The following is a 16,158-nucleotide window of genomic DNA, read 5'->3' on the forward strand; positions in this document are numbered from 1 at the left end:
AAGGGACATCTTGGCCAAAGCCACAAAATGGTGGGCGTGGGTTGAGCACTTAAACACCATTAGAGCACTTGCTACCTCAAGAAGACTCCTCGGTTAGGATACGGTGATCATAGAACAGGTTAGATAGACACAAGGTCACCCATCAATGAAACATCCATGCCATGAGGTACACTGGAAAACATCACAAAACCCCCCACCCTGTGGCACATCCCTTCTAGGTGTTAGTTTGTCTCCAAGAGACCCAGGGTTTAGATAAAGCTGTTAATGTGTGTGTACTGGATAAGACTTTTCCTTTCATCTTGGTTTATGTCTAAGAGCTTGGCTTTGTGACCAGTGAGAACTTTGGTCTCCACCTTGCAGAGAATGCACTAACAGGGCTACACCAGTGGTGGCCAGCCAGATAGCCTGGGGATTTAAGTCTGTCTCTCTGTCCAGCCGTCATGGAGTTTGTCATGACAAATGCCAGCCTATAGGAACTTTGTCATCTCTGTCATCGCAACCTTCGTTGCTTGTTAGTGCTGGAAAGTCCCATTCCAGTAGCTCCTGCTCGCTGTCACAGATTAGTAGATCTGTGGCTGGGGGCAGCTCACAATTTTGGGGGAGACTGGAAACACTGTTTTTACGACACCATTTTTACTGCTTCTAGAGTGAAAGCTTTTGCTTTCTTAGACTACTTTCAAGAGTAAACTTTCGGGTCATGGGGACTGCATCATCTGTGCCCTCTCTGGACACCTCTTGTATCCTCAGTTAAGCCATTAGAAGGCTTATTGGTTAGGGTTGCTATTAATAGATCCTACTCACCAATGACCAGACAATGGATCCCTTAAATGGGTTATATTTAAATTATAATTTAAATATATGTAAATACATATAATTTTATTAAATTATCATAAATATATATAAAGTATGCTATATATAAAATAAATATATATAAATTAAATTTTATGTTTATTCTATTTATATGTATTATATAATATATAAATAACATATATACATATATACATGTATATATGTATGTATATATATACACACGGCTAAGATGTTCCCTTGGCTATATATATATATAGATAGATAGATATAGATATATAGATATATATAAAATCAGGAGCTCCAATTGTCTTATTAGTATAATGAATAGTCTTAGGGACTCCTTTGACAAAATAAAAAAAAACAGAAATTAGACTTAAGACTTAAAAATAAATGTCCATATCCAACGTAAACTCCCCTTCTTAAAATCCAGGCTCATCTGCCTGTTTTCACTTCCCTTTTCCTACAATATTTGCAGAGAACACTCTGGCCTAATCTCTAGGTTCTAAGTATACAGGTTTGCTCCTGTAAATGCTGAAAGCCAGAAAAGGAATTTAACAAAAGACCTTGAGACTGGCAATAAGGCTTCCTTTGTTCCTAACCTTCCAGGGCTCGTAATCAGGCTCTGCCAGCGTCAGGCATTCCTACACAATGTCCTTTGCTGTGTATCCTAGACTGCTTATCACAAAAGAATTCACATCTCCTGGACAGCGGCAGATTTAAACCGTGAAGCCCTTTTACCTCTAGTATTTAGAAGATACTACCAAAATTAGAGAGAAATTACAAAGAGTATTTGACTGTATTTACATAACCTTCCCTTCACAGAAGAAACAAAGGACCGGAATTTCTCAGAGGCCCACCTACAAATGATCTGCAAAAGGCCAATAATCAGGGCTAATAGAAGTCAAGGTTAATTGCATACCCAGGAAAAAAGCTTTTGTTAAAATGCTTTATATTGACTATATAGGCATAAATCTTTTAGTTCCCATCTTAGTTAAAAATCTCCCTGATAAAAAGAAGCAAATTTAGCCTAAAACGTGGACCAGTCCTTTTATATTCAGGCTGTAATTTGATGTTTGGGGAATTAGGGACAACTGTCTTTATTTTACAAATCTCTACAAAACCAGAAATGCAATTTAGAAACAAGTCAAAGCCCACCTATCTTTATCAATTTCCAAAACTCACCTATTCTTCTCAAAATGTTTGTTTGTGATAAAAGATCAGGATATTGAAACAAAATTGTCCCGTACTTAAAAAAAAAAAAAGTAAATTGTATTTATTTATTTATTTTAAAGATTTTATTTATTTATTCGACAGAGACAGAGACAGCCAGTGAGAGAGGGAACACAAGCAGGGGGAGTGGGAGAGGAAGAAGCAGGCTCCCAGCGGAGGAGCCTGAGGTGGGGCTTGATCCCGGAATGCCGGGATCACGCCCTGAGTGGAAGGCAGACGCTTAACGACTGAGCCACCCAGGCGCCCCCCAAAAAGTAAATTTTAAATAGCAATTATCCTGAAACTCCAGGGGAAAAAACCTTTTTTTTACATTCTTTCTCTGGCCCTTGAAATTATAAATCTTATCATGTCTTTGAGATATCAACACAGCCCACAGTCTCCTGAGATTGAAGGAAAGAAGGGGGTGGGTGGGGTGATGGGGAAGAGGCCCTTTTAAAATCGAAGCTGCTCAAAAGACTAATGTCCAAACTCTAGCACATCTGAGAATAGGCAGATAGGCTCCAGATATCCACTTTGGAAAAAAAACCTTGGGTACTTTCTCTGTGTCTTTGTGATGTAAACCACCTCTCCACCCTTCCTTCTCTAGAATCTAAGAGCCATTCTTCGAAATACAACCTTCAGGAAGAAGTTTTTCATGGGGTGAGTGGGGTGGAGAGGGAAATATTTGGAAACTGAGCCTATAATGTCCTCTCCACAAATATTAGTGAAAAAGCAAAAGCTGTAAAAGATTTTGTTTGCATCTTGTCTTTTTATTTTTGTGTGTTGTATTTTGTAAAGGTGAAATATTTTCTCTCTCTGCGGGTGGTACTGCTACAATTAATTTGTAAAAGGTCTATTTCAGTTGGTCTGAAGGCAAACACTTGTAAGGATTGAGCATTCTAAAACTCAGAAAGCTAGAAACTAACCTAAATGTTTTTCAAGTTCATGTGATTTGTAAAAATGTCTGAAACAAAAGCTAATTCAGGGTTGCTGGTTTAATTAAAATAGACCTATCTTTAGAGTTATCAGCATTAAATATAAAACTTTCATTCTGCTTGTGTTTACTAAAAGTCAGATAAGTTCATGTTAACTCTCTTGCCAGATTTGTCAGGAAAAAAAAAAAAACAACCTTAGAATAAGGGCTGACTTTGTCTAATGCCTCATGAAGTTCTGTGGGTAGTCTAAGCATAATTGTTAGGAGCCAGTGAATTCAGTAGATGTCAGTAAGACAAAAACGTTTGTGGGCAAACTCTTAAATAGCTTCTGAAATCATGGGTAACCTAAAACTTTAAAGTGTTGCTAATAAGTTAAATGGTGAGTAAAGTTAAATTAATTAATTATCTGGATCATTTCTAAATGAGATCAAATAACGAGCATTAATACTGAAAATAACTTATCTACTTTTGTCTTATTACAGAGAAACTCAAGATAAATTTGGATCTGTTTGTAAACATGTTTTATGCTTTATCAGCCGATTATATTATGAAACAGCACGTTCTTAGAAATTATGAAATATATTTATAAATTTGCCAATCTGAGAAATTCTGGTAGAGCAGACAATTCACAATTTTTTACTATTTAGTTTTCACTAAAAATTAAGGTTTCTAAGCATGAAGAATTCTAGTAAATGTAATTAAGACTACTGGAGTTAAGGGAGATAATTCTGTATGCAAGGAAGGTAAGATAATGTGTTTTTGGTAAGAAAAAACAAACATATCTTTGTTGAAGGAAAAAGAAAAATTTGTCCTAATGTGAGACTGGTTATTTAGAGAGGGAAAACTTAGGGCAAAATATGAACGTAAAAAAGAAAGTTGCAGAAGGTTTATGGAAAAAGAATCTTTGGAAAAAGTTTTTGTGCATGGTCAGTACTGGCTAAGATTAAGATAAATTGAAGTAAGTAAATTAATTTTAGTATCAAAAATACACTGAGGCAAAATTAAAATTTTGTTTTCTCTTTGTGAAAAGGACAGAATTTCCTTAAACTATGGGTCTGCGCTTAAAGAGAAAATGTAAATAAAAGTTTTCTTTATCTTTTAAGTTATCTGCCTAAAAAACAATGATCTGTATTGTCAAAATAATCTCCTAAATTTATCAGGTCTTTGATTACTTAAGAAAACAAGTCAGTATTTATTAAAAGAGCTAAATTTTGCTCACAGCTGTGTAATCTTTTATTGTCATTTTGTTTACATGGATCTTTTGATACTGTTTCATAGGGATTTGTGATCCTATTTAACCAATTTTCATTCATATTTTTTGACATATTTCCCAAAATCAAATTCTAAAATGACGTTTTCAACCACAATCTAACTGAACCTTTCCAGGGGGCCCCTGGAACTCTTCAAAAACAAGTTTTTGAGAAATTAAAATAATTAGGCTTATTTGGTGTGTTCAATTACGTGGGAAGCATTGTCTACTAAGAGTAAAGCCTCTTAGATGACATTTATGTAGAGACATTATTAAAATCAGTGTGTGTGTGTGTGTGTGTGTGTTTTATATCAGTGTTCTAAAAAGTATATGAAATGCCTAGAAATCTGATGTCCTGTTATGTTATTATCTTGACCTGCTCTGAGTCACAAAACTAACCAAATTTCCTTGTCAATTGCATTGTGATGAACTCTAATCAGATCTTTAACTGTGGCCATTTTTAAGTCTTTTATTATTTCCTGACAGTTATACTTTTACTCAGATACTTTTATAAAAGCTTCCTGCAAATGTGTTTTATCTTCAGGGAGGTGCATGGAAAAAACTCTGAGTATAGGTTTCCGATAACCTCAAGACCATAAAACTGAACTAGGTAAAAAAAAAAAAAAAAAAAAAAAAAAAATGCAGAACTAGTGAAAAAACTGGTTTCAAGCAGAGCAGGAATTAATAATAACATGGGACCTGAATAAACTAAGGAGGATAATTATAATTTTTATGACTTTTTGTTTGAAACATTGCTGACTTTAAAAAAATACTGTTCAAAAATACTGTTCCTTCCAGATTGAAGAAAACTTTTTCTCTTAGGCTTACTGACAGCAATTTGATAAAATATACCTTCATGAATAAATTGAAATGTTTATTGTTTCTTCCTACCTAAACCCGCCAGAATTCAGAAACTCTCAGTGAGTTGTCTTATATTTTTATGTCAATATACTTATGTGACTAAGTTCAGTAAGAGTCTGTTCTCTTTATGACAGGACATAATTGGAAATCTTGGTTATGTCACCAAGGCTTTGGCTGGAATGTCATATTTGAGAGGGATACACATGGTCTCAGATATAAACAGACAGCTTTAAGGAACTCAGGTTGACTTTATGGAGCCCATAAGTCCCCTTGGAAATACCAGCATGGTGCCTTGCTTACAGAGTTCCCAGAGGGCTTACCAGGTGAGTAAATAAGGTCACTCCCTGATAGGGACAGGGAGCTCGGAGTATTTTGGAACCTTGAGAAGAGAGGAATTCACCCAAATCTATAAGTATTGCAGATGAAATCAGATGGCAAGTATTTGGCTTGGCTTCTCGCCTCAAGAGGTCATATTAAAAGTTCATTCTACGGATTCCTTATAAAAAGTTCCAGCAAAGTAGAGTTTAAAAAAACCTATATGGTCAACCACTATTGCTGTACTTACATAAATAATCAGGCCAAGTTTGGGGGGTTTTTGTTTATGTTCTTTTGAAATGAGACTTATTTTGCAAATAATTTAGTGTTAATTTGGCTATCTTTGGTAAAAATTAGGGTGATTATAGAGAGAATATGTTTCCGTAACACACCTTTGTAAATAAGAGATTTTAACACTATTCATTAATCGCTGGACTAGATCCTGGTTTCTTCTAGTGCCCGCCAATGCCTGGCTGCAACTCTCCAAACTAACATTTCTGAATGTTCTCCCATCTTTCTGAGTTGGAATCATCAGAGAACTGAAACTTCCCTTTTTCCTAAGGCCTGCAAACTTCATATAAACGATGTGACATAAACTTAAGAGAAACCGCCACAATAGCTCATGTATAGACCATCTTTGTGCCTGTTGCTCTATGGGCCGCTCAAGGATCACCAGAGACATTTGGGCAACAGCCCAGGAAAATCTGTCGGATTGCCATGGCCTGCCCTCACAATGTGACGATGCTTCCAGCCTGACATCTGGATGTCTTCTCAACTGGCTACCCTCAGAACTCAGAGACTGGTTTATAATTTGATCTAATCACTAACCACTGCTCTTCTTTTGTTTCTGTAGAAATGCCTCTTATGTAATACCTGATTACTCGACCACAGGCCTAACTTGGAGAACACACCTGCATCACCACCTCCTGAAATGAGTTTAACTAAACTGACCTATTGTCAAGACCAAGGAGAGTGGTTCAGTGAGACAAAACAATCTACCAGCTCAAGGTTTAATGTACGAAACTTCAGGCAGTTTCAGAGTATGGAACTGTAGGGGCCAAAGACAGGCCCGCCCAAGGTGGGCCACTTTGGCCTAAAGATTGTCTTGAGCTGAAAGCAATTGAGACCCTGTGAGCTCCAGAGAAACTTTTTGCCCCTCCCTTAACTACACAGAAGAATCTAAATTGGAAATCTTTCCCAGAAGAATGGTTATTACCAGAGATAAATTTTATCTGACCCGTCTGTAGAGCAGGGCAAACATCTAGTTACCAGACATCTGCTCTTTTTCTTACTGCCTTGTGAATTGCATTTCTTCCCTTCAAAGCCCCAGACTCTGGCCCCTTCTCCTTAGTCCAGGAGGACCTCTATACCTCATTTCCCTGCCTGTCTTTGGAATTTCCACGTCTGTGTGGATTCCCCATTAGTACACTATGAAATTTGATTTTCTCCTGTTAATCTGTCTCATGTCAACTTGATTCTTAGTCCAGCTAGAAGGACCTTGGAGGGGACAGGAATTCTTGCTCCCTGACATTACTCTAAGGTAAACATTCTCTCCCATTTCACACTTTTCAACATCTCCAAGAAAAGGTTTGAAACCCAAAGAATTGCCTCCAGAGCCCTGGGGCCTCAGAGAAGGGTCGGCTTCTCCTTGGGTCACAATACCCTCCCATGACTGTAAGGTGTCTTGCAGAATTCCACAAATAAGTCTAATTTCACATAGCTTTGGTAAAACAGACATTTAGCTAATGGCACTTTCATTTAAAAAAAAAATTTTTTTTTAAGATTTTTTATTTATTTGTGAGAGAGAGAGAGCCCAAGCAGGCGGAGCAGCAGGCAGAGCAGGAAAGAGAGAAGCAGGCTCCCCACTGAGCTAGGAGCCTGATGCAGGACTTGATCCCCACACCCTGGGATCATGACCTGAGCTGAAGGAAGATGCTTAACCAACTGAGCCACCCAGGCGTCCCAACTAATGACAGTTTGAGAGCAGAGGTGAAGGGACGCAGGCTTGTGGTGTCACCATCTCTGCAGAAATTGTTGCTGAGGTCAGGTCCTGAGACCACACACCTTCCTGGCATTGCTGGTGGCTTTCCTGTCCCTCCTGCATGTCTCTCCTCAGCATGAAGTCTCCCCCCTCCGATTGGGAAAGGAGAACCCCCTCCCCACCCTTCTGCCTTCCTCCCAAAGTTGTTCCTGTTACCCTTCCATTTCTCTGTTGGGTCTGTGGACCTCAGTCTGGCAATCCTTCCACCCAAGCTGACGGATGCTCTCCTTGGTTCAGAAGCCCTCTTTCCTCCCCCAGGTCCCCCCCACGCAGCTGCCACAGGCCGAGGCTACCTTTCTCGCCCTCCTCCTCCTCTTTGAAAGTCACCTGCGCCATGTTTCCTATCTCTGCTGAGACATCTTAAAAAATAAAACCCCCAACCCTTCCTTTTCTTCTGAGCCGGCATTCCAGGCCAGGTGGGAGGGGAAAGGTCAGCGCTGCCTTGCTTCTCCCCTCTGGGACCTGAGATTTCCTTCATTTCCCCTCCATTTCTGGAACATTGCTCCCCCATCTGCACTTGTGGTAGCAAACAGGTTTTATCTGCTTTGCTTCCCAAGCATTGGTGTAAATTGTCCCAGCCTTCCCCAGCTCGCTCACTCTGAGAATGTTCTGTGAAGTTGCATTTGTCATGTTTATTATATATTAGCAAAAGGACACTAACCTACTATCCATTGAATCCCCAACACAGTGCTCTTCCAGTCACCAGAAATGACCTCTATTCCCCCTCTGGCTTTTCTTAAGCCCGGGGAAAATGAAACCCCCAACTTTCTTTGACGTTAGTGACCAACATGCAACAATCACAGAGTTTCTCTTCAGATGTCTTTGGTGAGATAATTCGCATATTTTAAGAAAAAGGTACCTCCAAGGACACAGTTCTCTTAGCTCTTAATTCTTTCAATACTTACACTATTTTTACCGAGATATTCAGCTTTTCAATTAAATGGATCCTTTTCTGAAGAAATTGTTCGAAGTTTGCAGCACCCTTAATTCCTTGCGGGAGGGCAACACTCAAGGGCGGATTTCAGAACTTTTTTGGGGGTGGCTGCCACTGTTCATTACAAATTTTTTCTGTTTGTTCATTTTCATTGTAAAAAAGCTTTGCCCAATGTAAAATCACCTTTCCAGTAACACAGCTCTTCCTTATCTCTCTACCACTGTTTAAAAGCACTTCGCCTAAACTTTTCTTAATTAGGCTAACTCAAATCTTCATTTAGAATAAAATTTTTAAAATCCTAGCTCATTTTAAAACAACAATCAGATTTTCTGCAAAATCTCTAGTAAAAATCAAGGAGTTTGCTTTAAATCAGAATTTACATTCAGCAAAGAAAAGAGAAGCCCATACAGGGCTTGACGTCTGCAAACATGCCTTTACACCAAAGGCAAGGAAGGTATGGATGCACGCAAGGGTCCATCTTGGAGAAAGAGTGGGGCAAATGGAAACATTCCTAAGAGAGTCACCATATACTGGAAGAAAGAAGAGCCTGGGGCAAGTAAAACTAAATCTCAATTATTCTTTAAATTTCAGAAAAGCTCCCATGTAATCCAGGTTGGGTGGTATTTACAAAACATTCTGACAGGAGGGTAGACCAGCTGGTTCTAAACCTAGCTACGGAGGAGGGACTATGCAGCCCCTCTTACAAAGTGAGGCTAGACCAAACTTTGCCCACTACTAAAAAGCCAGCTTTCTCCTGTGCCCCACAACACATGCCCCTGGGATCCCAACCAGTCCCCCAAGCCCACAGCCTCCTTGGGTTCACCAGCCTGATCAGTGATCGGTGGGGGAGGGGAATCAGTGTTGCTCAGCCCAGGCTTGTGAACTTCTAACCCGCGGAGCATTCTTATCCCATTGTGATAAAATCCACAGGGCTCAACAGTTTAATTCTTCTAGGAACACTGAATATATACCAGGTGCTGGGGGAGGGAGAGGGAAGGAGGGGAGCAGCGAGGCTGGGCTGTACAGACGAGACCCAGTCCCCACTCCCCAAGTCCTGAGGGTCTAGTTAAGCAGAGATAGATTGGATATGAAACCAAAAATAACATGATAGAATGAAGTCAATGGAATAATAGTGCAAAGTGCTCAAGGGATTCAGAGGAGAAAAACAATTCCTTCCATAATGGGGAGGGGAGCAAAAGGGCAATAAGGCTTTTCACAGCAGTGAAAGGGAGGGGGCGTTTTCAGCTGAGGGAACAGCCTTGAAATGAGGCTGTATTTAGAGACCATTTTTAGCTGTCTGGCGAGGTTACAGGGGAAATTCAATAATTTGACGGGAATGAGTAGGACTAGAACTTTCACATCACATCTCACCATGGAGGGGGCGAGGGCTGGTATCCTTGTTTTGTGGAAGTAAGGCATATAAAAGTATTTCTTGAAAACTTTAAAGGAAGATTTGCCTGGCCAGTGAATTCTTTGGAATTACAGAAGGGACTCGCAGATAGTAATAATAATGGTAGTAATAGTAATAATAGCTACTATTATTATTATTTGGTCAAACTGGAAGCGATTAAGGGCATACATAATCTTTTAGAGCTGAAAGAACTTTAAAGACCACCTCATCCAAGTCACTTATTTTACAGATGAGGAAATTGATGCCTGGAGAAAATTTCTGGCTACATTTCAGAGAAGAAAAAATGGTGGCTGGAGTTCGAGAGGTTTACCGGGAGTCCCACAGCCACTGGTGGCTTGCGTGGAACTCTAACCCGGGACACGGGACAACGAGCCAGCGCTCTCCTAGACACATTCTTACTAAAATTAAGCCCATTCATGAGGGATGAAGCACGAGAAAGAAGAGTGAGTGTGGTGATTAGAGGCCAAGAATGCAAGTGTCTCCAGTCACGACCTGGGTTAGAAATGCAGGGGCGGTAAGGAGTGGGCTCTGCTCTGCAGCCTTGCAGCCTAACCACACACACGCCAAGCTGCAGGGAGCTCTCCTCAGTGAGGCTTAGCTGCAATATGGTTTAAATTAGACATTTCTTGCCTGAGTAGAACAAACCACTTAGGTTATAGGCTGACAAAAAAGGAACAGTCTGCATGCTTGGAAAGCTTAGGGGGAATTAAATTATGTGCTGTCACTTGAGCGCTGCTCCCCCGTTCTCTGCACCACCACCTCTCGATTGCCTGCAGGAGTCCCAGGGCCTTGCGTGCAAGCTGAGCCATAACCCAAGGCTTAACGTAAACTTCGGACTCTCAGGTCATTGGGAAATAACAGGTATATCCGGTTGGGCCTTTTGTGCTTGTCTGCACGCAAATTAAAAGTTCGTGCAAAGCTGAACTCCTCGGAGCCTCTGGTTAGGGAGAAGGGAGAATGCCTTGGAAGAGAATTCTCACAATCTCCCTGTTTATTTTTTCAGGGAATGGCAGATAGGGCTTGTTTATGAGAAGTTCGCACCTCTGGGAGCCTGAGCTCAGAAGGGGCGGGCTGTGGAGGTGGCCTTGTGCCAGACGGTCTGCTGGGGAGCAGGGCTGAAGGACCCTAAGGCAGGGCTTTGAAGGGGTGGAATTCTTATAGACCTTCAGGGAGGAGGCTTAGGGGGGGTGCCCATTCCCACACTTGCCCTGCTGGTAGAAACCATGGCAAGGTGGCTGGTGGGGGCAGGGTCGGGTGGGGAGGGCTACTGGGGGGGCCCTGAAAGCCAGGGGCCACACACCCAGAGCTGTCACCTTGGCTCCTCACTGTCCTCAGTCTTTGATGACCCCCATACAATTCAGCTCCGAAGCCCCCGAGAGGGTGGTTGGACCTGGAAAGGGTGTCCCCTCCGCCCCCACACCTCATCCAATGGGAAGCAGTAACATTCAGGCTTCCTGCCCTCAAACTTGGATTGTTTTCCATCAGAAGTTCGCCCACCTGGTGCGGCTGGGAGCTGGTGGAGAGTTTTTGGTCTGGTAGACCCGAATTCAAATTTTGGCTCGGCTGCCACGGGGAGCTGTGTGACCTCGGTTGATAACTCTAACTGCTCCTGCCTTGCTTTGTTTGTCTGTAGAAAAGGGATTATGGTTAATAGTTACCTCAAAGGGTTGCTTGTGAGAGATTAATGAAAGGATTTCTGCCCAGTGCTTGGCCCACCGCCTGGCTCCAAGGGCCCATAAATGGCGCTTCCACATTATTGGCCGTGCATTCGTATTGTTGTCGTTGTTCTGACTGGCAGAGCTGCCATCCGAGGGGTTGCTGCATTTCAGGCTGTGGCTCAGATCCTGGTCCCACACCTGAGCAGGATCCCGCACCCCCCTCCTCCTCCCCCGCGCTCTCCCAGCCACCCCATTCAGACACCACCACCACGACCACCCCCACCCCCACCCCACCCGGCTCCGGCGGCAGGGCTGGGGCTACCAGCCTGCCTCTTCTTCCGGGCCCTACTTGCGACTTAAGGTGCATCGTCCTAGCCGGACCTGGGCTGCCACACGGTTCCGATGTGTCCACACGTGTCTCCAGGGCGTTCCTCCTCAAACCAATAGCTGGGGCATCACTGCCCCTGAGATTGACCCCCACTCCCACCAACTTCCTATATTAAGACTCTAGCACCGTAGATATTGTTTGGATGGAGAGACACTTCAAAGGCAAAGAAAAGCAAAAACAGAACTACCACACTTTAAAGCTTAGACAGCGATTCCCAAAGTGTGCTCCAGGGACTCCTTGGGAGGGTGGGTGGTCCCCAAGACCCTGCCGGGGGATCCACAAGTTTAAAACTATGGTCATAGGCTATTCTTTGCCTTTCTCCCTCTCCTTGTCTCGCCTTTACCAGGGGCCTTTCAGGGGCCGCATGACGTTTGCGATACTACAGACTGAATGCAGAATTAGATATGAGTATTCATCTGTCTTCTGCTAAGTCAGAAATTAAGGAGATTTGTAAAAATGTAAAACAATGCCACTCTTGCTAATATTTTTTTGGTTTTTGGAAAATATATTTTCCCTAAAAACATGTTATTTATGTAAACGTAAATATATTAGGTTTATTCTTTTCCAATGAATAAATATTTTAAATTTTGTTGCATGTTCCTTTTGAAAATTGTATATATTGGTAGATATAACTTAGATTGAACAAGAGCTCTTTGGTTTCAACAATAATCTTTTGGAGTATGAAGAGGTCCCGAAAACAAAACATTTGAGAAGCACTGAGCTAATATTTTGGCATTGGGGTCTATGAAATCATCCCTTTGCTCACTTCTAAATAGAACCATCATTTCTAGAGATTTAGAATTGTGTGAATTTTATAGTAATTTCAATGTAATGATTTGAGTGGAGCAGATCTAGTCATGAAGCCCACGTGGAATTCTCATTCCAGCTCTCGGCATGTTCCAGCCACTGTTTTAAAGTAAAAATTTCTAAGCTCTCCCAAGACCAGACTGTTAACTATAGAGATTAAATTGTGCAGGGCAGGGGCGCCTGGGTGGCGCAGTCGTTAAGCGTCTGCCTTTGGCTCAGGGTGTGATCCCGGCGTTATGGGATCGAGCCCCACATCAGGCTCCTCTGCTGGGAGCCTGCTTCTTCCTCTCCCACTCCCCCTGCTTGTGTTCCCTCTCTCGCTGGCTGTTTCTCTCTGTCAAATTAATAAATAAAATCTTTAAAAAAAAAAATTGTGCAGGGCAGATACCAGGGAGAGGCTCTGCTGGGAGGGGAAAGACAGGGTTTGAATCGCACCCCTCACTGGAACTAAGATGGCTTTGCCTGCGGGGGGTCCCGGCCCACTGGAGGGAGTCAGCTCTCCTGGCAGGAAGGGGGTGGGTGGAGAGGCTTGGGGTCGCCCAGGCCCTTAGCAGCCATAACCATGCCAGAGAAGTCTAAACTCAGCATAGAGTTGGGAGGGAGGGGCTGCTGTAAGATTCAGGATCCTAGGCAAAAGTTAATGTGTCCTTCCTGCTGGGGTGTGGATCAGCTTTGCAGCCTGCAGACCCGAGTTCGAGTGTTGGCCCCCTCTCTTGCAATCTCTGTGACTTTGGGCAAATAGTTCACTGTTTCTGAACCTTAATCACCTTGTATGTAAACTAGGCTGAAACTAGCAATACTTCTAGGATGATTAGGAGAGGTCACTGAAATAGATGTGAAGCACAGAAAACAGTTCCTGGCACTGGGGAGGGCTGTTAGCTCCTTGTCTTTCTCTGTCCCGACTTGCTTTGTGGTGCTAGGCACCCTAAGAGCATAGAGGGCCAGGAAGCACAGGCCCTGACCTTATGACTGTTACATCAGAGAGGAGGATGGTCCTCCCACGCTCGGCACCGTGCTCTGCACGTGGCCCTCAGGGCTGCTGTGTTTACTCCTTGTTGAATCCAGTGATATGTGTAATTGGGTTTTTACCTCTCTGGTCTGCCTCAGGTATGGTGCTGAGAGCCCAGCAGTAAACGGGAACAGAAATGAGGGCTCCTGGGCCTCCAGATCCCTCCTGCGGCCTTGCTGGGGAGGGAGATTTCTATTTGACCCCATAGCCCCAGGTAAGCCTCTGGGGGTTGGTGCTGGAACCTGGGAGCTCAGGGCTCAGTCACATTCTTAGGGCATTTCCCCTGAAAGAGTGAACAGAGAGCAAGGGGCCTGAGGGCACAGCTGGTGGTAAATGGCCCCACCCACGCCTGAACAAACTAGGGTGCCATGCTTTCAAGGCCCAGAAACTGCCAGAACCCTCCTTCCTTCTGCATCCGAACCCTTAAAATGAACAGGCCACCAGGGACTGACTCAGGGCAACGGGGAAAGGAAAAACAGAGATTAGTCACCACCGAAGTCCAGACTATTGAATTTAACTTTCCATTTTGGATGGGGGAGCATTCTGGACAATTTCCTGCCTGTCACTTGGGAAGGGGGAGCTGAGAGTCTCCCTGTCCTGCCTTGCAGTTCGGACTCCGGGGCATGGCCTCCGCCTCTTCAGTGTGGTTGTGAGATGCGCTTTCAGTCCCACCTGTAACCTCAGAAAAGAAGACCGGAGCTGCTGGGAAGCTGGACAGCAAGGTCTCATTTGTACAAATCACGGGGAGGTCCCTTGAGTTCTCTCCCGTTTGCACCACGTGGAGTGGCGCTTTCTCAACTTCCCTTGGCAGGGAGTTGCATGACTGTTGTCCTGGAGCCCCATTACTTAGGGCTGCAAAGCATTCACAGAAGCCACAGTGGGACTGGCCCCAAGCCGAGCTGAGAGGAAGGAACCCGGCAAGGCCTTGCCCAGACTCTTGCGGGAACATGGCATCCTCCCGCCTAAGGGACTGCGTCTGTACCAGAGTCCTGGGGTGGAGCCCGTCCAAGGTGAGGTGACACGAGGTGAGGAAGGGTACTGCACGGCTGCCATGGGCGAGGTGGCGGAAAATGTGGGTTGGCTCTTGGTGCCGAGCCTTTCTGCCACGAGCAGATGGCTCTGACGTCAGCCTCCTACAGGCACCAGCAAACGGCTTCCCACAAAATAATGACAATAGCTGAGACTGTCTGAGCCCGGACCGGGTGCCAGACCCTTTATATTTTATATTTATACATATACATATACACACACATAGATCTACATACATATATAAAATAAATATATATGTGAACCTAGGCTTAGAAGTAGGAGCAGCAGTAGTCAACACCAGCAGGAATAGTAAGAGGAAGGGCTAACTTACCGACGACTCGCTCAGGGCATTCAACCCGGCAAACTGGTTTCCTCACAATATCTCATTTAATCTCCAGGAGTGCCCTCCGGGGTTGGGATAGCATTACCTCTCTTGCACAAAGGAGGAAATGAGGGCTCAGCAGAGTTCGATAACCTGGCCGAGGTCACCGCTTTTAAATAAGCAAGTGATGGGGGTTTGCTGGCTTTACTGTTTTTAATCTCCTCGGGAGGATTAGACAAGCCTGGAAGGCATTTGGGCCTGCTCCCAGGAGCCTGTAAAGAATTGTCATAATCTCAGAGGGGATATCAAGGCACACCAAGGTCACTCTCCCACCGTGGCGTCTGCGCTGTCTTCCACAGGGATGTGGAGATCCGGAATGTTCCCCCTCTGACGTTTCACAGGCTTAAATCTGGGGATTTCCCTCATCTGTCAAGACGAGGAGACATCCAAACACAAGCACACGTATCCTTTCAAAAAAGGAAGAGGTGGGAAAGACAAGTAGCGTTTTGTTTTGTTTGTTCTCTTTCTACATTTGCAAAGCTAAATGAAAGCCATGGTTCTGTATAGACGGAAGAGGATTTGGGCACAGACTCCTCGGTATAAAACCCCAGGTTCCTGAGGATGCAAACCTGGGGGGTAACAAGACCCTTTAAATGCATGTGCCCGTGGTTTAAACACCTCTACTGGAGAAACACTTGCAAGTGTATATAGAATTGCAGAAGAGTGATGTACTTCCGTTGAAGTCTATAACGAGGGAGACACAGCACGAATGACCATCTAAGAGTTGGTTAGATAATGATGTTACAGTCATACTCTACAATAGTTCGAAAGCATGAGGTAGGTCTATACTTTCTATTGTGGTCACCAAGTGGAAAAAAAAAGTCACTGAACAGTAATTTACAACCCCATTTGTATTAAAAATACATACATATGTATAAACATATGCACGTACGTAAGCAGAAGGTACATGGTTCCCGGGGTTACATCTGAGAAGGGGTGGGAGCGTGGGCCTTCGATTTTCCTGACTATTCTTACATTCTGATTAAAGCATTTGCAGCAAGAATCTATTTATGTGCTACTTGTGTGCTTTAAAAATTTATATCTGACCAAAACAGAAAATATACTTTATATGTATACATACATACATATACAAAATAAATATATAACTATAAAATAAATA

Source organism: Ursus arctos, unplaced genomic scaffold, assembly GCF_023065955.2.
Source record: "Ursus arctos isolate Adak ecotype North America unplaced genomic scaffold, UrsArc2.0 scaffold_8, whole genome shotgun sequence".
Classification (NCBI taxonomy): Eukaryota; Metazoa; Chordata; class Mammalia; order Carnivora; family Ursidae; genus Ursus; species Ursus arctos.